General features: G+C 36.0%; 1 protein-coding gene across 1 annotated transcript in view; it reads right to left on the reverse strand.

Annotated features, from left to right (window-relative positions):
* The window catches only part of zbtb20 (zinc finger and BTB domain containing 20), a 35694-nt gene extending 12857 nt beyond the window's left edge, over window positions 1-22837 (reverse strand). Inside the window, exon 1 of the mRNA XM_038277630.1 lies at window positions 22606-22837. The gene's annotated coding sequence lies outside the window, so the exon portion shown is untranslated. The remainder of the gene's footprint in view (window positions 1-22605) is intronic.
* Window positions 22838-23259: the final 422 nt, after the last annotated feature.

The following is a 23259-nucleotide window of genomic DNA, read 5'->3' on the forward strand; positions in this document are numbered from 1 at the left end:
AAAAAAAAAAAATCCACTCTTCCAGTGTCTACTACATGCTCAATTACAATATAGGGACATTTATTAAGATGTTTAAGCTCCTGGTCCTTTATGTCTCCGTAACCGTCAGGCATATTGGACTATAGTCTATGTTCTGTTTGCTAAGCCAAAATAATTTCATGGTGGTTTACGTCTCTGTTTTCACACATGAGCATTACATACCTCAATGAGAATCTTTGCTATGATGGGACCTTCAAATAGTGTTTTTAAATCTAAATAAAACGCTTTAATGTAGAACACTTGAATGCTTGGTGTATTGTGTGTTCAGGGTGCATTTCTTTCTGACAGATATGTAATATTTGAGACCTTCTGAGGGTGTCTGAAGAGAGAGAAGCATGAAATATTATGCAACTTCCCATAGTATTTTACAGCTACTAAAATGCTAATACTGGAGATAACCAATTATTCTGACGAGATTTCAAAAATAAATATTGATATATTGTATATTGATGGACTATTTTTGTTAGCAAGTTTGGACTTTACCTGAGTAGTGGTATTACCAAGTTTAAAAATGTAAATTTTCTGAGTTACAGCCACTATAGACTACGATTTACAGACGAAAATCAGCATTTGTAGGAAAAATTTTATCTCTCCTTTTGGTTCAAAATCTGTTCAAAGACAGGTTTATGGACAGCTGTTGTTAATGGCTCGTAAACAAAGATAACCTGCAAAAAATATGTATAAAAATATTGATAAATATTTATAATGACTAAGTCACAGAAGGGTAGTTGCTACAAACTATGTCTATTAACAGAAATGCACGTTATGTAAAGCACTTGCATGTGTGCAAAATTACATATAGTGTGTGCTAGTGTCTGCATTACAAAAAGTCCTATCTAACCATTATATATGCATAGAACTATTTTAAATAATCACCACTTCTATAATCTTATCTCTTTTCAAACCAAAATACAAGGCAATTAGGAAAAGGCGATTGTCCTGGTTAAAATGGAAAAATGTTAAAATGTTGTGGTATTTTCAAGATAATGATAAAATTGTAGATTAAAAATTATTTATTAATTATTCTTTTGCAGTCTCTCTTAGGTAACAATAGTGTCACAATCATAAAAAATGCTCTTAAAAAATATTTAACTCTAAAAAAGGCTTTTTTTAGGACACCAGTTACATACAGAACTCACTAAACTTCCCACAGTTACAGCAGTTAATCATATTCTTCAAATTTGTCAATTCACCCAATGGAAAAAAAAGGAAAAATTTGAAAAATCAAAATCATTGCAATTCACCAAATTTTTTGAAGCATCATTCAGTTTAATTTATCATTTAAACTATAAATAAAATTATTATCATGATGACCCCTGTAGCCAACCTGCTAATAGCATTATTAATAGATTTCACAGAACTACATTTCCATAAAGCAATCTATGACTATGAAAAAAATGTCCCCGGCAACAAACTGCAGCTCGGTTATTACTAGTGTTGCACTGATGCCATTTTTTTGGCCCCAATACCGATACCTGGCTGTGCATCATTGGTCGATACTGATATGCCGATACCATCTGTTTGACATCGATGTGTGTGTGTATATACGAAGAACTACATACAACTTGGATGTAAAATAATTGCCATCATGGCTTTGTCAAGCTGCTGCCTACCTTTGGGAAGCAGGAAAAAGACTAATACAAAGTGAATCCAGTAGAACTTTATATTGCCTACCTTGAATGGTGACAATAGTTGAATAAACTTTTGGCTCTCAAAATGGTATCGGTGCCCTATTTGTTAGTATATTACGATACCACCATTTTAGTGCTGTATCGGGACCCCGCTTGATACTGGTATCGGTATAATACAAGTTATTACAGGATCTGATTTGAAAATGAGACAATAAGAATACCAAGTAATAAAAAATAAAACGTATCTAAATTTATGGCAAAGCAGACAAAGCTATATAATATAATGTGTATTGGTATTTTTGACTAAGTTGTGGTTTGCTCCCTTTGTGGAAGAGAGAAATCGTAACCAAGATTTATGCCAAGATTATAGCAATTTCACTAGGCAGACAACATTAGACTAAAGTATTTAGTAAAATGGCAACTAGCTAACTGTTAGCCGCTAATCATGCTAAAGCTGTTTCCTAGCTTACTATAGTCACTAAATCTTAGAGGTTTTTAGGTGTTTGCTTTTAAATGAGTCGGAATACCATTTGAGTTTTGGGCCAGACTTTTTACTATTTACATTGAAATAAATCTGAAAAGTATAAATTTACACTGAACAGATATTAGTGGCCATCATCATCATTTTTAGAATTAGGATAGCCATAACTATGCAATTGATGGACTATATTTAATAAGTCAGCCCAAAATTTCATTTTTTTTTATGTGTTAATAAAAAAAAAATGAAATTTTGGGCTGACTTATTAATATCACTGATCAAAAATGATTTCCAGTCAACTATGGAGTTGTTGTTTTTTATCTTTGGAGAGAAGCTTGTATTATATCTTGTCAGAAACAATGTAAAAAATATTAAGTAGTGTTTATTTACATTTGATTTAAAAATTGTGGCAAAACCTTTTTTTTTATCATTTACGTCTCTTTCGTCAATCAGTGGAATAATTTAAATGACCAATGGAGCAATCAACTGTTATTAGTGCTTGCAATTTTGGCAATTTATCGTAATTTTTCGAAGATCTGCTTGATATTACCCAAATCCTTCCACAAATTTTCTGTCAGATTCAAGTCAGGGATCTGGTTAGAACTACAAAACCTAAATGTCATTTACTTTTAGAAAAAAAAAGAGAGAGATAGAAACTGTAAAATTTATACATGGAAATTACACTCCAAGGGTATAAAATTGTGAGTTAAAATTAGAATTTTATAAAAAGGGATAATGGAGAATGTGTAGGTACAAACGCTGAGGTTTGGATTGGTAGAGGGGTAACATGATGTAAGGAAAACCATTATTACTATGTGCTGAAACAAGTGCTTATGATTTTGGGGGGTTATATTTTAAATATACAAAGCAAAAAAGCGCAATAAAGAAAAAACAAACTCCTATATTTCTTCTACCTATATGATTGTTCTTTTCTGGAAAATCATTCTGTAAAAAAAACAAACAAAAAACATCCGTTCCAAAAGGAAAGGAATCGGTTTAGAGGCCTCCTAACCATCACCCAGATTTTTAGCTTCCTCCCTAGTCTCCAAGCTACCAGGTCAAGGGCCATTGTGCATTACATTGCTACTCTAGCTAGATAACTCAAAGACATTGATATTTCTTAGTTTAGAAAGAAACGTTTTGCTAAAACTAAAATATTAATTGTAAACTTAAATCTACTGGACTAAATTATTTGGGTTTAACTTTCCAAAAACAATTTTTTTTCAAATCTGATGTTGAGTTTTAATCCCAACATTGTGTCTGTTCTTATCTCATGAGACTTATGTATTGTTACACCTGTAATAAGAAACTATTCAGTCTAAATCCCATGTCTAAATGAGAGAACTGCCCAATTTTAATTGCATAATGACTTTTCCCCCATTTAAAAAAAATATTTTTAAGAAAAAAAGAAACCAAAATGTCATATTTCATTGCCAAATTCAGACCAATTTGGCTAACTGCTTAAATCTATCCCCAATAAAAAAACATTTTACCTTTTTCATTCCCTACGGGGGTTATCGTGAGGCGCTACTGTATCCTGCTGTCATAGACCATTTTTCTTCCTGTTCGTTTTTATTTGCTTTCGAAAATGCAAACATGTGTGTTTGTAATATTCCTTGTTCGGCGCAACCAAACCGACATGTAAATCCACCGGCCTGAGGGGTAAAGTAAGGTGAACACTGGCAACAAAGGAGCAGGCCAGGATAAGGCAGGCTACTGTTGCCCAGACTGCCACTCACAACAGTGGTTCCATTTTAGCCGTGACACAGTGGGTGAGCAGCAGCCAGCGCCTACCTGCAGTGAATTCTAATCACCCCAGGGGTCTGCCTCCCCTCCCGCCCCTCCTGTACCCTGCCTCGGACTAAAGGGGCTGATGATCCTTCAAAATTAATTAGATCCTCGTAGGAGGCGGCCATTTTCTCTCACTTACCAACAGAAAATACTATACTGAAAAAAATTAAATGTAGAAATCGAACTTAATTCCACATGTTTGCACCCCTTGTCCCATAATATCGATTTTTCCCTCCTTGTCTCCACCTGTTTCCTGCTTCACAGTGTTGAAACTCCTTTGCTCCATGCATTTATGTGTCAATCTTTTCTTTTCTGTGCCTATCTCTTTACAAACCTTCTCCAACGACCCCCACTCACCCAACGCCTCTCTAGCTTCGTCAACGCTCTATCCCAGCTCTGTGTCTGCCTCTGAGGAGTTTACTGTCAGTAAATCCCCAGAGGTCAGTTTTGTCTGCTGGAAATCAGACACAATGCTTCAGACCGCCCCAATGCAATGCATGCTCCGCTGCTGCCACCACAACAAAGGGCTGAGGAGGGGCGGAGGAGGGGTAGAAGGGGGGTGCAAGAGACCAAAAAAAAGAAAAAAAAGAAATTAAGACAGGACGGGGATTGGAGCTTCAACAGCCAGACCCCAGGTTAATCAGCTGCCTGCATTAGGTGACAAGCTCCTGAAATACGCTGTATCAAATTGGACAATAGTTAATCAAAAGGGAGGGGTTCAAAATGTTGAGGGTGGGGGATGGGTCTGAAAAGAGACACATGAGGCCCGATTATGAAAGGAGCAGTATCAGCCATGTGAATAATGTACATGTTGAATATGCAAATAATGCTTACAGCGCACAAACACTACAGGCAGACTAAGGGCCCTGGTACATTTAAATCTGGAGACAAAAGGGCCACGGGGCACCGTGGAAAAAGCTCACGTCCTCGCTTCTGCTCGCATCATCTCCATGATTCTGATGGGCGACTTGCACACATGAAGAGTTGCTGAAGTTTTTTTTTTTTGCTTGCAGCTTCCACAACCTCTAAAGTTTTCTGGTTAAGGAGTAAATTAAATCTATCTATGCCAATCCAAGCTTTCTCACTTAGTGATCCGATGCAATTTCGTTTACAGTGTAAATATATAAAGCAAGGACACAATGAAATGCTCAGCAATAATGGTGGAGATCAGATACGAGATAGAAGAGGGTGTGTTTAATAGAGGTACACTATGTTCACCTGACAAACAGTATCCAGGCACAATTCATTGTTATCACCATCTTCTCCAAAAAGAACAGGAGAAAAAAATCTAATTAAATGTCAGCGAACATTGAAGGATCGCAGCAGTCCTCTATCTACACCACAATAATTTATTAAAAATTATTCATCTCCAGCCAACAAAGTTGTGATTGCTGATTAAATCCGAGTAATTCAGAGCACTGTGTCTCTTATTACCTTTGAGTGTTTCTCTATAATGCTGCGAAGCACTTAACACTGAAGTAATGCATCTAACTATATGCTACATAAAAAAAAGCAGCAGAAAAACAAATCAGTGTCAAGATTTAATTGATTTGCCTTTACAGCAGAAGCTTGGATTTCATCAACAAGCACACGTAGGCTGCAGACAAGTGAAGCCAAGATGTTTACACATCTACATTTTCTTTTTTTTCTTCTATTTCTGCTCGTCTTTTGGCTGAAACCTAAGGGGGCGTCATTAGAGATATAGTTTTAAATAAATAAACAGAATTCTCTACAGGTTTTAAAGAAATTTCATAACCCTCCTACAAACCAGAATCTTTATGAACTTTTGCAATAAGAAGCCAGAAGATTTCACTTTCGCAACTTTATTTCAAACATGCAAAATTACTTAAATTACATTTCACAAATTTGGTCAGAGTATCACGGAGTAATTACATTAAGGAAACGTTATGACCACAGTTAAGCTCAACGTGCTTGAGTGACCGGTATTATGATTGTGGATTTCTGTGCATCGGAGGAACGTGTGTTAACACCGTAAAGCACACTAAATTTAATCTGACTGTTTGCGATTAGTTCCACTGCCAATAAAACGTCTCAACAGAAAAGCAGATTAATTTGTTAAGGCATTCGGTCCAAAGGAAAGGGGATCATTGTGACAGGATGTGCAGCTTTCAAATGAGCTCCTTAAGCATATAATAATAATAATAAAAACTTCAAAAGCATTACGCACGTTGAAAACACTCAAATTTATATTTCCTTTTAACAGAGGAGATGTTTCAGGGTCTTCATTTTGTGGAAAGAACACATTCACCATGACCTGATATCCACAGCGGCTTCTTTTTTCTTCACAGATAGGAAGATTATCAACTTCTTAAACACTTTCCAAGTCAAAGTCCACAAAAACACTGAATAATCAGTGAATCCTCTATTTAAAAAAAAATGAAGGACCAGTTTGTACCAGAAAACAACGAGCCGTTACCAGTTTGTGGCTATTCAAATCAAAGATTGTACTTTGCAGAAGTGATGGAACAGAATTCAGATTTGGCAAAAGGCTCAGCTGTTATTAATTAGCTTTTGACCAAAATGAAACATCTGACTACTCATATGACAAACTCAAAAAAAAAACAAAAAAAAAAACACCTCTGACCCCCCCAGCCAGACCTCCAGAAGCAAATAAAGTTAAATTCAAGAGTTATCGTTCAGGCACAAGAGTCTACAGCAACTGCCACTCTACAGCTACTACACAAGTCAAGGGCATGTTGGCTCTCTAAAAAGAGACCTAACGGGCTATTAAGAGATCTTCATGGACCTACACAGCTGCTTATGTAGGAGATTTTTATCCATTATTGGTTATTACAGTAATGAGGAGGGGTGTGACGATGCATCCGACTCCTGAGACATGAGAGGAAACAGAATGTTAGGTTTTTGGTGAGTGATTTAAGGGGAGATTTTAGCTATATTCAGGGAAAGCTTTTTTTCTTTACGAAACATTTTTAAGGGTTTGCAAGTAGGGTTGTCACAATACTAAACTTTTCAACTCGATACCAATACTAAGGAAAATATTCGATACTCGATACCATTTTCGATACCACAAGGATAAAATTTCAACAGAAATATTTTGATTAATAATTAAAATACAATAAATAAATAAACAATAAGAACAACATTTTGAGGTTGTTTGCTGTGCACAGTATTTAGCAAGCTTGATAAAAAAACTTACAAAATTAAAATTAAGTTTTCCTTACTTGGCTATGCTTTGTACACATAACAATGCCACTAACCAAACCGGTTAAGAAAAAAAATTATTCTCAGCAGCTGCAACTGTTACAAAAAAAGTCTGAAACTGAAAAGTGCGTAGAATTATTCGATCACACAGTGTTCAGAAAGTGCATTTTCCTCTATTCTGCACTTTTGATGAATGACTGTTTAGGTGCGACTGGTACTCGATTAGGGCTGGGTACCGAACTTCGGTACTTTTATGGTACCGACCGAAATGCTTCGGTTCTACAGAGTACCGAAACACGCCTCGTCTTTCGGTACCAAGTTTCGGTGATTGGCTGTAACACTTAACGTGATTGCGTCATCCAGGAAAAATACACAGGTGGTCACGCCTACAGCCAGGGTTCATGTGTATCTGTTGTGAACTGGTTGTGAGCGTCGTGGAACCCCTTTAAAATGCCCCCCAGGTCAAAAGTGCGGCTTCACTTTATTAAGACTGATGCCAATAGTGCGTAATGCAATACATCGTGCACGGAAACAATTTAAGAGCAGAAAGTTGCTCGGTGTTTGACTGCAAGAAGAGCGGACCGCAGCCGGCGCGACCATCCTCCTCTCAGCAGCCCGTGGGCAGAGCAAAGCCAGGGCGGAGTGAATAATGCGAGACACTATTGGAGAATGCTGCTTTCAAACTGGACGCAGCAGGAGCAGCAAAATCACGTCTGCTGCTTCTTTTTTGCTGCTTGTGCCGGCTTCTGACGCGCGGCTGAAGAAGCTTTGCTGCTCTGGCTGCGCGGTCGAAAAGTGGCTCTGACGCGCGTTGGGCGGAGATACTCTATCCTTTATTTGCCTTGCAGCTATATTTGCTGTGATCAGTGGGAATAAAGTAGTTTCATTATGTTTTTAAGTGGGAAAATCCACCTGAAAACTTAATCAGTGCAGTCAGTTCATCCGGCCTTCCAATATTTCTGTGGGAGCCGCTCAGACCCCCCATACCAGCGGTGCGCTGTCAGTAGGATCCCATTCAACGGGCTTGTTTGTCAGACATGGTCATTTTTCTAAAGGAAAACTGCTAAGTAAAAAGGTCCTCACAATGTAACAGTGAATATTAGACACTGAATTTTTTTTTTATGTAAGAGGAAAAATGTAAATGGAAAAAACAGAGCTTAAAATAAAACTCAAGATTTGTACTTTTTTATGTTGTGTAATTTTCTTTTTTTTCTCGAATTGATATTATAAAACTGGTATCAAAAAAAGTATCGTTCAGGAACCGGTATCGAAGTGAAGGTATCGGTATTGGTACCGGAACCGAAAATTTTTGAACAATACCCAGCCCTATACTCGATACTTTTGAAAATGAGTATTGTATCCGGATACAACGTTTCAGTATCGATACTTTTTTGAGTATCGATACTTTTGACAACCCTATTTGCAAGTTAGAACATTTGTCCTATCTTGTATTTATATTTGTTAAACATAGGTTTTACAAAATCTATAATCCGGTTCAGGATTTTTATATATTCTATATATTGTCCTCTTTAAGCTTTTTTTTTTAAATAAATGATGCTCTTAAAGCTACAAAGCTGAAAAAAAAAATTTTTTTTTGCGATGTTTTCAAACGATCTAGTTAAGGTCTGTTTTGGTGTCACAGATTTTAAATGCATCAAATGCTAAAAAGACCCATTATAAGAATAGTAAATAGCCATTAAATGTATCTAATTGGTTGGTAATCCATAGATAGCTTTAGCATTATTAGCAGCCAGCAGTTAACAATATATTTACATGGTGTTAACAAATCGTTGAGTTGTTGGCAATGCTTATGTAACTAAGCACCAGCATTGAACCTAATAAACCGTTTTTGTTAGCCGGTAGTCAACAAAAAAAGGAAATACAATAAAAGTTTCTATTTTTTTTTTCTTCAAAATATGAGTCTTAAATGTGAATATAAAAAAAGTGTCAACTCCAACCCTTAGCAAAAAGTAGTATACTTGAAGTAAGTTCTATTAAGAATACATACGTATAAGTTTAAAAAATATACCGAACAATGTACTTTGAGTGTACTTGAAGTATTACTAAAGTAAAACCTCTTCGAACTAAATCGGGACATTTTTAACTTTACATTTTAACTTTACTTTAAGTATACTTAAAGTATACTTTAGTAAACAATAAAGTAAACAATAGTATAGCCAAGTACCCTTGACTATACTTTTGTTAAGTATATGAAATATAGTTTAAAATAAGTAAACTCTAAGTGCATTGCCTGATTTTAAGTATGAAATTAGTGCACTTTTAGTATACTTGAATAAACTACTTTTTGCTAAGGGAAAGATTGGCTAAGACCAGAAAAACAAAGTTGTATGATTAAAAAAAAAAATCTGCTCGAAGACAGACTTCAGTTAAACGACAAAAAAAGTGATGTTCTAACAGATACAGTGTAAAGACTTTCACAATTTATCTTTACACATTAGATTTATAAGTTGCCAGGATGAGTAACACAGTGAAATGAGTTCCAGCATAGAGAATCACAGTCTTACCCCATCTGCTGCAAGCTTTATATAAGATGTCAAATTTGATCTCATATTTTTAGGTACTTATTTCAAAGTGTGCATATATGATATTCCTAATAATTCACAATTGTTATTTATTATACTTTTTTTACTCAGTGAAGATAAATATTATATTTTCCCATCCCAAGATATTAATGGAACATCTGTTCAGCAGCAGAATCCAGGCTAGCAAACAAAACTTGACAAGTTAACTAAACAAAATCTGTTTTTTACGTCTCTCTGGAAACAGCTGGGCAGCAAAAAAGGTATAACATAGTAAGCACTTGATAATTACTACCACTACTATTAAAAATATATATATTTTCTGTATTTTCAAAAAAATTGTTGACATAAAAGTTAAGAAGAATTACATTGTCAAACTATCTCGCACAGTTTTTCTTGAACATCTAGTTCAAGTGAAACTGATTGATTTGCTTCTATATTTCAGTTTCAAACCTGTTTGAAAATATGATAACATTTCTGGATTTTTATTTAGAGCACTGTGAGAATCCCATAGTGGCTCAATTCTGGTAATAATATAAGTGGAAAATGTTTTGGTTTAGATAAAAACCTAAAGAAAACAAGTATAACCATGACACTATATAGGACCTCATGCAGAAAATGTGGCAACATTAGGCCTTTATATCTTATCTGAAGAAAACAAAGTGTCTTCTGATTTTCTGTCCTAAAGAGATAAATGAGTAGAGAAGGCGCTTTGTGCTGATTTAATAGAAGGCAATGTGTACAGTAGCTTTAGGTAACGAGCAAGCTCTTCTTGCACTGAGCAGAACAACACAGATTCTGAACATATTAAGTTCAGGATTGTCACTTGGAATTAATAGTACCATTGCTGCAACAAGTTTTACAACCACATGTCATCATTAAGACAATAAAAACACCAGTGAACAATTGTTTTCTATCATTTGCTGGCAAAGACACTTAGAATAAACACCTGGCCATGTTGGTTGTAATCTAACAGGCAGTTTAGCTACTAAATCTACATTACTCTTCCGCTTTGTGAATGCGATTGTAAGCAGATTCAGGATTTCTGTGCCATGTGTTTCACCAGCAGCTGCACGAGGGTCTGCCGGCTCGTGCTCCCTCGTGCAGCTGCCATGAGGAGCTGGACATTCACAAAGGCACAGGGTTGGGGAGGCGTCAAGTAGCTCAAGCACAATCCTGAAGTTTTGGTTGCAGGTCTTGGTTTGAGGCCAGAACTTTGGGGGCCTCCTTTATAAAATCTTAAAGCCTCAATATTTTGCAGTTGAAAGAATTCTGAAAGCCTTAAACAATCTAGTCATTTTTGGTCAAATTTACATAAAAGGCAACAGATAAAAAAGGTCAGAGATTGCTAAAGAGTTTTACACCGTTTCTTTATTGCGCCAGAGTGCATCTAAAGGGTCAACTATACAAATTTCATCATGAGAAAGAAGTTGAGAAATAAGTATACGTGCTTTGTAAAAATGTAAGTTATTTTGTGCATTTAAAGTGTCATAAACATGCATATGCACAGTTCCCCAATATATTAGTAAGATAGTAAATCCTTCAGAGTTAATACAAACACTCTGTGCTTATTCATAGACATATGGAGGTTAGCACTGTTTGGTGTATTTATAGTCCAGCAAGCTGTTGTGCAGTAAATACAGATTATATATGTCTCAACAGCTCATTTGACATATGACATCTAAAAGTGTAACGCTGACGCACTGAAACACAACCGAGCACCACTGAATGCACACACCGTCACCAAGTGCCTCTAATGTACATTTAGGTCGGTGGTCTGAGGCCATGCTGACAAACACTGTTAAAGTTAGGTCTGTCGAACAAGTTAAAACAAAAAGAAGGTCTTCAGTTAATCCTTCAAGGTGTGGCAATCAAACCACACTGGGAAAGTTTATCCAAGCAGCACCGTATTGCAAAACAAACTTAAGCAACGGAATTTGGCAAGAAACAGGAGATAAAGGCCAAAAACTATTTCACCCACACCAGTGTAAGCGAGACTGATAGGGGAACGTGTAACGTCAAAGCAAAGGCGAAGTAAAGGGGATTATTTCGAAAGGTTGAGTATATTTAAAATATTTACACACACTCATCACACTACGCATTTGGTTTAATAGAAATTAGGCTTTAATAAGGACACAAAAGGTCATTCAGCTAAAGAGAGCGTCGGGTCCCAGAGGGCACCTGCCACATGTACCATAACCAGGTTGATAGAATATCGAAAGAAGGAAGTCAAAACATAGTCATCTGCAGAAAACTAATGAATAAATGACCTATTAAAATATCTGTTAAAGCACAAACTCGGTTGAGTCACATTTACCAATCCTGTAACAATATTTTCATCCCTTATTAAAAATCATACAACCAACGGGAAAAAAAATAAAAATTAACAGATTCCAAATAACGACGCTGACTGCCTTTAAAGCTTTTGTTGAAGCTCTATTGTAAAACGTTCGGTCTAGCTTCGTTTCCCAGGGAGATTTGCTCTCAGGGTTGAACCTGTTATTACTAGCTGCCAGCAAAACAGCAGGAAAACTATGTTGGGCTGACTTGTCAGGGAGGTACTACTAGTTATAAGGCATATTATAAAAGTTGGGCACACAGCCAATTATCATTCCATGTTGGCCTCAGAAGAGGTCACAACATTTTTATAATGTTTGCTCTTCTTATGGAAGCCACACATACAGCGCCTTTAGAAGCAGCCTTGCCAATGAACCTTTCCACATTTGATCACATAACAACCATAAAGTTCAATGTTCTTTATTGAAGTTTTATCTGATACACAAACACTAAGTGGGCAGAGTGGCCAAGTTGAAACAATATAGACTTTTATTGTTATTCTTTTTGTTGATAAAAATCTGAAAGGTGTGGCATGCTTTTACAAGTCGTCTGACGTTATTTCTCAGGCCACCAACATTTTTTTTGCCAATTTCACATTATGATTAGAGTGTATAAAAAGATTTTTAAGTGTTGATTTTAGCAGGATAATTCCAGCTAATTAAAATGTTTGATCTAAAGTATTCCATTATAGACTTCTGAAACATGTTTTCTTCTTAGGTGTCTTCCTATCAATTTTGACCAGCTTCCGTGTCTCTGTAGAAGAAAGGAACCACCTTATTTCATGGGAGGATTAGTGCTCACAGTGACATGCAGTGCAACTTTTCCATTGAATATCTGTTTTGTCATCTAATCCCTAAGCTTTTATCCCATCTACAGGGAAAAACATGCTAGTAGATCCCCTAGTCAGGATAAACCTTGATTCTCTAACCTGAGATGTGGGATCCTGCAGCTCCACTGATACTATTTGCTTCTAATGCTCTCTTGCCAAACAGGTGGATTTCATTTGAGATTAAGTTGCAAACAGTTCAACTTTATATAACAGATAAATTATGAGGGGAATAGTCCCATGTTTTTTTGTTTTTTTTTTTTCTCATTCATGGGTAATAAATGTATGCAAAAATGTATATGAATACTTTTGTAAGATGGTTACTTCTTACACTTGACCATCAAGTTTGCAACAAAATGCACAACAAAATGTTTAGGTGACAATATTTTGATAATTATATATTTTTTGCTGCACTGCATGCATTAAAGAAGCAAAGCCACCTTCCCCAATCATAATTTATAGTGTACATAGCTTAAGACTATTATTACCTGTTTAAATATGGGTAAAAATATGATTACGATTTTTTCTAAAACGTTTTTTTTCCCCCTAATAAACATATTCATACCTTCAGTATAAACCCAAAACTTACCATTAAAGAATGTTTTCATATTTTCTGATAAACCTACTTGCCATTTTGGTCTTATCAACAGGACGGCACATTTCCCACCATCGCTTTCCTTGCTGTGATGATCTGTTCCAGCTTAGTTTGTCCTCTGATTTGCTCTATGAACAGAAACAGTTACTACGGAGGAGTGACCTCCTAAGTGGAGAGATAATATAACCGCCCACCACCTCTGTTTATACGCTAATCATCTAGCTCTTTAGTCTTGCTAAACCCTATGAATTGTTGGTTACTGTCGTTTTCGGTGGAGCAGAAAGATTTCCTTTAAAAGGAATAATCTATACACGAGTGAAACCTTAGCCTACCAGCTTTTACTGCTAATGTTACTATAAAAAATACTGCAGCTATTTTCAGTAGGTCATCAGGTATTAAAAACGGGATACCTCATGTGTGCCATCATGGTTAGATGAAAAGGCTTTAAAAGGATTTACGTCAATATGGATTTTTAAGTAATCTTTTTTTGTGCACATATAAAGTTGTTTTGTATGAACCCACAATACTAGCATCTTTAATAAATACATCCTATTACCTCTCTAACTGTCTTCCTTTTTTTGTGTGTGTTAGCCTGGTGACCTGGCCTTCCTATAAAAGCATGTTGGAATACGCTTGGCTGACCCTGAAAACTGGTGGAAACACTATAAGATTAATAGATTGAATGATCAGACTGTAGCTAGCAGCAAAGCCTGTGACACTTAAAGACTGAAAAGGATTTATTTTCATTGAAGCATTAATTAACCTTAAAAACTATAAGTGAAAAATAACATATTTGCTAAATTTTAGTTTCATGGGTTATCCTTCAGTGTTATTTAAAGCTCTGAAACATAAAAAAAGCACAGTGAAACTGCTATTTTGGCGTAACAAGCACCTTAAACATGAAATGAATCTTGACATGTGGTCTGCATTTATAATGAAAATGCAATGCAGGCAATACAAGCACCACTTCAACAATCACACTTTTTTTCTCCCTCTAATTATTTTAAAATGTCAAAGTCATTGTTCTGCATGCGTCGCTGCTTTCATAGAAGTGAATTTGCGTGGGCATTTGTTAAACCTGGTCCAACAGTTGTAATTTAAAACTTGGACAGAAATTAACAGTTGGGATAATCTCTTATCGTAAACAAATTTCACATGATGAAACATGAATTTCTGAGCTATTACACTGAAGGATATAAGGGAGAAGTTTCAATCTCAATAGGTGGCAACTTAAATAACAGGCAGCAATTTGTGAAGATATATCTATATAATTACGGTATGAATGTTTTGTGGGGTACCGCAGGGCTCTATGTTAGGACCAAAACAATTATTATGATTATCCATGAAATATTACAGTCATTAAATAAATAAAAAATTCAGTCCAAACAGTTCTCCACGGCTAAGGTAACACATTTTTTAATTATTTTTTTTTTTTGGTTGATTCCAGGACACCGCTGGTTATGACTGATTCAAGCAAAAGCTGTTGCAGGAAACAGCACTGGAAAATATTTATTAATATATTGATACAAATGCGGGCCATAATTTAATGGCCTCTCTATTGCAACTGTGATGTACAGTGCAAGATTAATTTTACAAGGTGCATTAGTTATTTGGGGGTCAGTGACCCAGCGTACAAAGGATTGTGATAAGTTTTATTTGTTATCTTAGTTTGTGGTTTATTAAAAGCTATCGCTGTATGGACGTGTAGTTGTAATTGGTTGATTGTGAGGTGGCAGTTTGCAGCAGTTTTGCCCTGCAGCAAGAAGGTATCGCGTTCGATTCCCGGCACGGAGTCTTTCTACATAGAGTTTATACGTCCTCCTTGTGCATGCGTGGGTTCTCTCTGGGTACTCCAGCTTCCTCCCACAGTCCAAAAACCTGACTGTGGGGTTAACTGGTATCTCTAAATTGTCCTTAGTTGTGGGTATGTGCGTGCATGGTAGTGTGTCTCTATGTTCCCTCTAATAGGGTGGCGACCTCTCCAGGGTGTACCTCGCCTTTCGCCCATAGACTGCCGGAGATAGTCACCGGTGCCACCACAACCCTGACAGAATAAGCAGGAGAAGATGGATGGATGGCTGGTTATGTTAAATTAATGGTTATTGATTTTTTTTTAAGTACTGCAGAGCTTTTCAGCTAGTTAAAAAAAATCATATATCACCTCATGTTATTTTTTATTTTTTGCTTACATTTAAACACCAGCTTGTTTGAGAATAAAGAAAATAGCTAAGATATTCCTGCTATATTCCCTTTAAAAATCAGAAAGCCTGAAAATGACATTACTAAAATGTTTTATGGAGATGTGTAATACTGATCTAAAGAACAAAACTATAAAGAGTAACTGCACACTCTCAACCTTTAGCCTACTATGATTCCAAATAAAGCAAAACAAACAAAAGAATCCTTAACGATAACAAAATGAGAAGATCAACAGCCTCACATATCTTTACACTATTAAAACAAACCAGATAATTCTCAGAACAGATACTTTCAATAGTTTTTCCTTCAGCCATGCAGCCAACACGCCCTTACTTGCAAAAAACATATGGGCAGCAGGGTGAACTGAGGACACACATGCACCTTGGCAAACATACAACATTGCTATTAGAATCCAAGATAAAATTTTCCCATCATTTGAATACCTTGGCATTAGGTTTATCTTCAAGGAGTAAAAACGCTTGCTTGTTTCTGCCTTGCAAAAACAGGAAAAAAATATACATATATATCTTTTTTTTTTTTTTTTACTTCTGGAGACCTAAAACAGAATAAGCTGGGTGTTAAGAATCCTCAGGTCAAGTCGTAACACAACCTGAATTATAAGGAAGCCACCCCTGCAGACATACAGTACTGATAAACAGCCTGCTAGTAATTCTATCGTGGGTAATCGAAAAACATGTTCTCTTCCTCTTTATTTAATTTTAATTTGAGCGTATGTATTGTATCAAACAACACCAAAATGTCACCATTTCAAATGTAATCTTCGGTATTGACAATGTATTTTATGGTAACAATAACAAACTTACATTGGCGATCTATGTCTTGCGTTTTTTGTTTTTTTTGTCTTATATTTTAGAAATACCAAACAGTCACTTTGACAATAAAGGAGGACAGTATCCGCCTCTCAGCTATTTGGGAATTGTAACTGTATTTCATGAGACTCTGTGAGGTTTTAGAAGTGAACAAAAGCTTCCTGACAATCTTCCTGGCACATTCACAAATACTTATTCAGTCTCAGTGTGTGCTTTCATTACGCATTCCCCCGATACTTGCAGGAAGCAAGATTCCAAACAAAAGTTCCCTTAAAATCAAAGAGCATGCCATAAAGTTATTTAGTACTCCACGATGTCAAAGTTACAGTTTGGTTTAAAAAAAGAAAAAACCCAACAACTTTCTTTTCATAACTTATCTTTGAATTCTCTTTTGAAATTAAATGAAAAAAGGTGGAATTTATTTTTTTTTAATTCCCCTTTTCACTGGAATGAATAGACCAAATTTCTCCTTGAATACAAGCTTTTATTCAGCTGCATGACAGTAGATTAATGGTTAGATGTAATAAAAAAAACTCTCATTCATCATTTACCTTAAAATAAAACAAACAACTATATACAAGTACAGATATCCTGCTTTGGCCAAAATAAATAAAGCGATATTCCTCACTATAAGAAAAACATTTCATTTTATACTAGGCATATGGTTAGAGGGGTACGCACTCATCATGACTCATTGAATTAACGTTTCTGTGTTGCATAATCCAACTAAATTTACGAAGGCAGTCAACAGAAGAGTTGTTGGCCAAAGGTCAATATAAAGTTAAATATTTATGTTATATAATTCCAGTTATAAAAAGCTCACAATGGCTGAATTGGTTAGGAGATACTTAGGTAAACTTTGCTCTGATTCAACCGTACTAAGTAAGGTAAAATATTGAAAACAATACATTTCTGTCACTATTTATTGAGCCAAGGATAATAATGCTTTTATCCTTTCCATCTGCAGCAGCAAGCTTTGAAAATCAGAACACATTTTATGTGATTCTAATCTTCTACAGTTTAAAATAAGAGATCCACCAATTAATCAGTCAGGGATCAAAATCAGACAATTTCCATTAATCAGCTCAGATCGTGCAAATCCCTCCCAAAAAAATGTATTTTCTCTGAGTGAATAAATTAATAGAAATTAAGAAGTCTCTTTTTTATCAATACAGACACTAAAAAACAGCATTAACTTTGCTGCACTTTTTTAAAGCTAAATAAAAAAAAGAGATTAATTTGATGCATTCATGGGTAAAATTATGTAATACCTTCATTTGATGTCTGATCCAAAAATACCTGCTCTTTTGAAGAACATGTAGCGGATTTTTTTCTCTTCTATGTGTTACAGTCGTACGTAAGAAACAAAAAAAGTGGAATAAGTAAAAAAAAAAAAAAAAAAAGCTAAAAACAAACAAACAAATGAAATCTGTAATGATGCAATCTAAGTGGTAAAAATCAAACTTAAATTTCCATCAACCCAACTGGGATGTTTTATGTATTCTAAATATGGAAAAAAGGAGAATTTGATTCATTTGAAAAAAATATATAAAAATAAATAAATCATACTCTTAAAGAAAAAGGGAAATCCGTTTGTTACATATCAACATAGAAAGTAAGCAAAAGATTATTTTCAGTGTTTCAAAGCTTAAAAATAAACGATTAAATTGAAGTGTCTTTTTACAGCACTACCTGTGAGTTCTGTACATCCTGTGTCTTTAAATGGAAAAACCAGGTGAGAAACATTCTGCAATGTTCTTCAACAAAAAAACTAATGTGTAACCTTAAAGTCTATTAAAGGCTTACGGCTACTCTGTGGTTTATTCAATTATGTGAATTTAAGACTTCTTAACTTTGTGGCGTTGCACCCGAAAATAGCCTCAGTGAACAACCTTAACAAAGACGCAGTTTGCTCGAAGAGGAACACTGTTCAGACTAGTCATTTCAAAGAAAAAAAAACAAAAAAAACAGAGAGGACCGACTCTGCCAGAAAACGAAAAGAACCAGTTGATTACAAGCACTGTGACATTCTGGATGCCATCCACAAAGTGACTCGTTATATCGATGGATCTCGACTGCATTCCCAAAATGGCTGCCAAATATGTTCAACTGTGTGAGACAAAGTACAACAATGGATTTCAGTGCAAGTCTTATTTTTTTTATGTTTTTATTTTATTCTATTTTTTCACACCACAGCAAAATAAACCAAAAATGAAAACGTTTGGAATTCCAGAATTAGTTTGGACTCATCGGATAAGGTTAAACAGGGCATTTGAGTAACATTTTTATTAGAATTTTATCAGAGCATGCTTTAATTTACAGCAAAAAATGTAGACTTCAAAAAGTTGAATTCATTTTTTTTCTACAACTTTGTCGTCTCCGATTATTTCCTCTTTGTGCTGTTATAACCCAACTCCAAAATGAGCTTTAAAATGGCTAAATAAACGTCTTTAAATGTAATAATGTAAGATCTTGACCACCTGTATTACCAAGTGAAAGCCTAAAGAGAGTGACTGAATATTGTGAGTAAACCAAGAGCCAGGGATCCAGCAATGTCGAGGCGTCCAAGTGACGTTTCTCTCTCGTCTGTTTGGGCAACAGTGCCTCTTCAACAGCACTTAAAAAATAGTTTGGAATGCTGCTCTGCCATCTGCGTGCAAGTACGGTACCAGATGATTGTTTTCTGTCCTCTCTTTTATAAAGGACTTTATTACATAGATAATCTCGTTTTTTTTTGTTGTTTTTTTCAATTGAGTAAAATCCAAATGATCAGGTGGGAGAAATGTGTGAAAGTGTGACAAATATCTGTCAAAAGCATTTCCAAACTAAAAAGGTCTGTTAACACTTTATGACAGTTTCTTGGTCAACAATGAATTGGAGAAGGTGAAACGAGGGCAACCAGTGAAATAATATTTAAAGCCAAAACAGAAAAAGTGGGATTGATTGCTGGGTGTGGATTTTCTGATTACCACATCCCAACCTTCCTCCTCTTTGTAGGTGTACAGTTCCCTCTGCATGGGTTTGCTTCATGTAATAATGGCTTTCCTTCAACTGCACGCAGACTCTTAAATATTCATTAGTCAGGGGTGGGTCTTTTATACTGTGACACTTGAAAGAGGGCAAAAAGCAACAGCTCAAATAGGGTGAATTTAAATGCCAGGTCGGAATATAAGGATAAACTAAAGCTGCAACAGTCAATCAGCCTGAAATGGCAATCTGCCGATGTTTATCCAACCAGCTGTGATCAATGTTCAAAGACAAAAAATCTGAATTTGCTTTTTCTCCTCATTAGGTGCACTAAAAAACAAAGACTTTCAGCCATTTTAGACTCTAAACCAATCAACCTAATGCATTCTCGACAAAGTAGTTATTTTATTGTAATAGGGGAAAAAAATAAAATAAAATTCAGGGTCATATACTTTTAAGGTTTGCTATTTGATATGTTCAATATGGCTCCCCACACAGGGAACAATTCTGTCATGGGGCGACCTAAGTAATTATAAAAAAAAAAGGAGGAACCTTCCAATCAATAATGAATGGAGACTCAAATATTGTGCATTGTTTCAGCACTGAATAAAAGTATGTGCATAAAAGTTTGTTCATGCAGTCGTTTGTAAAACTAAAGGATTATGTCTCAATCTTTAAACAAATCTTTGGTCATAACTATGTTAAAAACCATAACAGGTTACCGGGTCCAACCCAAAACTAGATTATTCTACAGTGACCATGATTTTTTTTATTTTTATTTAATTAAATGTGAAAAACTTGAATTAATTTAGTAAAAACACATGAGAGCAGATTATTAAATCAAGTTAGATTGAGGAAATATTGAAAACAAGAAAATACAGAGAACCTGGATAACCCTGGAGTGAATTGTTCTCCTAATTTAAGGTTCTTTCAACAATTGTTTGGCCGGTGAGAGCAAAAGATCTAAAATGGAAGATTTTTTAATTCCATTCTCTCCAATTCAAACTTGTCAAAGAGATATAGTGGGGGGAAAAACAACAACAACAAAAAAACGATTTGCATGCAATTCATGCAATATGCATGCAATTCGTGCAAGATCCACTGCTGTATGATTTCAAAATTAGGCCAGGCTTCAAATATAAGAGCTCACCTAGATCAACAGCACAAAATAATTTGCTGTGCACATCCCTTTATTTTGTGTTGGACTCAATTCAAAAATGTGCACCATATTTTTGTTGATTCTATTATCCTTTTTTTCCCCATTTTAAACCAAGAATTCCTAAAGAAAACCGAAAATCAAGGTCGATCAGGAAACGCCTGATTGGCGCATAAATAAGAAACCAAGATGAACCAAAGTGGGATGAAACGGGGCACCTGATACTCACAATACAAACACTCCCACAGCACGTAATGGCTGACTCTACTCCAGCAGCTACTGTACGCCTCTTTGTTGAGTGTCTGACATTAAGTCACGATGGCGAGGGCTTACTTACAGACCAGACAATGACCCTTCAAGTCCTCAAAAGATACACGAAACCAATGCACAGGTGTATTTTTATGCTTTTCTCTCCTAACTAACCTACATACATACATTCACACTATCAAATATCTGTGCTTTTAGTCATGGGACAGATTTACAAACTGTCTTCATTTGTGCTCAGCCGTGCAGTGCGCTCAGCGCGTCCATTCAGAAAATAAACCATCCAGGGAGAATCCTGCGATTTGCAAACCAGCAAATCCTATAGGACTGCAACCCCGTTTTACGTTGTGGAGCCACATTGTGAATGAAAGCGGAGAGAGGGAGTGATCACAACAAAAAAATCGCGAAAATAAAAATAAATAAATAAAAAAGCTGATGGACGTACAATCGCGTTGTAGAAAAACATACACACAGGTGCACATCTGCGCATTTACTGTGCAGAAATGCGAGGCATGACTTTAAAAAATATATAAGTTTATCCCCTCGGATGCATGCATATGAATGATGTGCATGCATCTATTACACTGTATTCTTTTTTTTTTATCTGACAAAGCCGAGCGCTTTGGGACAACATCTGCTCGCCTCGCACGTGCACGCACGCTCGAGCGCAGATAAAGATGAGCGAGACTGACATGTTGCTCGGGATAAACTCCCCGTGACCCTCCTCTGTGCATTTTTAAAGTGCACTTTTTTATTATTATTTATTTATTTCCCTTAGCGTGCAAACGATACAATAGTTTTTTAAACTTTCTTTAAGAGCGCCATGATGGGCTGCAGATGTAGGGCAAAGGAATCACGAGTTATTCGCATGAATATTTCGCCATTGAAACGTATCAAAAGGCACTCCTGCAACTTTAATTACGCGGGAGCGTTGCTGCATATCTCAACTGAAAGCTATGAATTAAAATATTTATTTCATAAGAGGAAAAAGCGGAACAGTCAGACATCAGTGTTCATTCCTTTTTTATATAAACATGGCACCTAAATTCACTATTGCTGCATCCTGGAAACCCAATAATAGCCCTTCCTTCTCCTTTCCAAATCCAATCCAGCAGGCTGGATGCATCACTTTAATAATAAGTGATAAGCTTTACATAAGTAAAAGCGATGAGTTCAAAAAAAGGTTGAAATATATATTTAGAGTAACGTTGAATAATAAAAACCAAGCTGACTCAAATAGTTGACCTAAAAGCCCCCAAATGCGCACGTCAGGCTGCCTGCCTTCAGTTGCTTTAAGTCTCTCCGTGTGTAAAATGTGAGCCAGCATCGCGTATAGGGAGAAAATCCGACCTTTGGACACACTTTGGACTCTTCGCAAGTGTCCCCACATGACATTTGGAAAGTAAAAAGAAAGGAGGCTCGAACGAAAATGACAGATGGGAAACTTGCGTCATACCAAGAGAACGCGTTTTTTGGTAGTCCGAAAAGAAAACTCGATATACGAGCGACTCCTGTAAAGGGCGTTTTATTTACTGAAGAAAAAAAAAATAATGAGTTGATACTGAAACCTATTGGTGTTTCATTTGGTCCGTAAAGCCAGTCCTAACTACATGGAAGTCCCTTGGATTCCACGCGTGTGCGCCCTTAAACTCACCTATCAGTTTTATTCTATAGCATGCCTTTCCACGAAATGTAATATCCTCCGAGCCGTTATAGCAGCCGGACCAATCCCCCCTTTTCCTACTTTTTTAATTATATTTATTTCTTACCTGCACTTTGAAGCTCGTTCAAAAAAAAAGTGTCGACAGTGTTTCCCCGTTTTTCCCCCCGACGAAGCGCGTTTACTTTGCTTTTCTTCTTTCTCAGTATGTTCCTTTACTTTGTTTCATTTCTCACTTCCATCTTCTTTTCATCTCATCAATAAACACACGCTGCAGCCTACCTTCACAGAAGAGCTAGGTTCAAGTGTGCCCTCCCATTTTTTAACTATACATCGAGTACTTTGAGGGGCGGTTTGGTGTTGGAGGGAGAGGGGAGGGGGGAGGGTGTAAGCCTGGGACATAGACATAGAGGAGTAGACGCCCCATTGGCTTCGCTGTCCAGTAAAATTATACGTCAGCGCATCCGCCATATTAGGAAGGGCAAAGAGAATCTCAAATAGATGGCAAAATGAATAACACCTTTAGGAGGGAATATTAGGGTCAGGCTAGAGATTTTCTTTATTTTTATTTCGAGAATAAAGTCGTAATATTGTGAGAATGAAGTTGTAAAATTTCTAGAATAAAGAATTAACATTACAAGAATAAAGTCGTAACATTACGAGAATAAAGTCACAATATATTGACAATAAAGTCATAACACTGTGAGAATAAAATAGTAAAATTGCTAGAATAAAGACGTAACATTACAAGAATAAAGTTGTA

Source organism: Cyprinodon tularosa, unplaced genomic scaffold (assembly GCF_016077235.1).
Source record: "Cyprinodon tularosa strain WSP-4 unplaced genomic scaffold, ASM1607723v1 ctg101, whole genome shotgun sequence".
Classification (NCBI taxonomy): domain Eukaryota; kingdom Metazoa; phylum Chordata; class Actinopteri; order Cyprinodontiformes; family Cyprinodontidae; genus Cyprinodon; species Cyprinodon tularosa.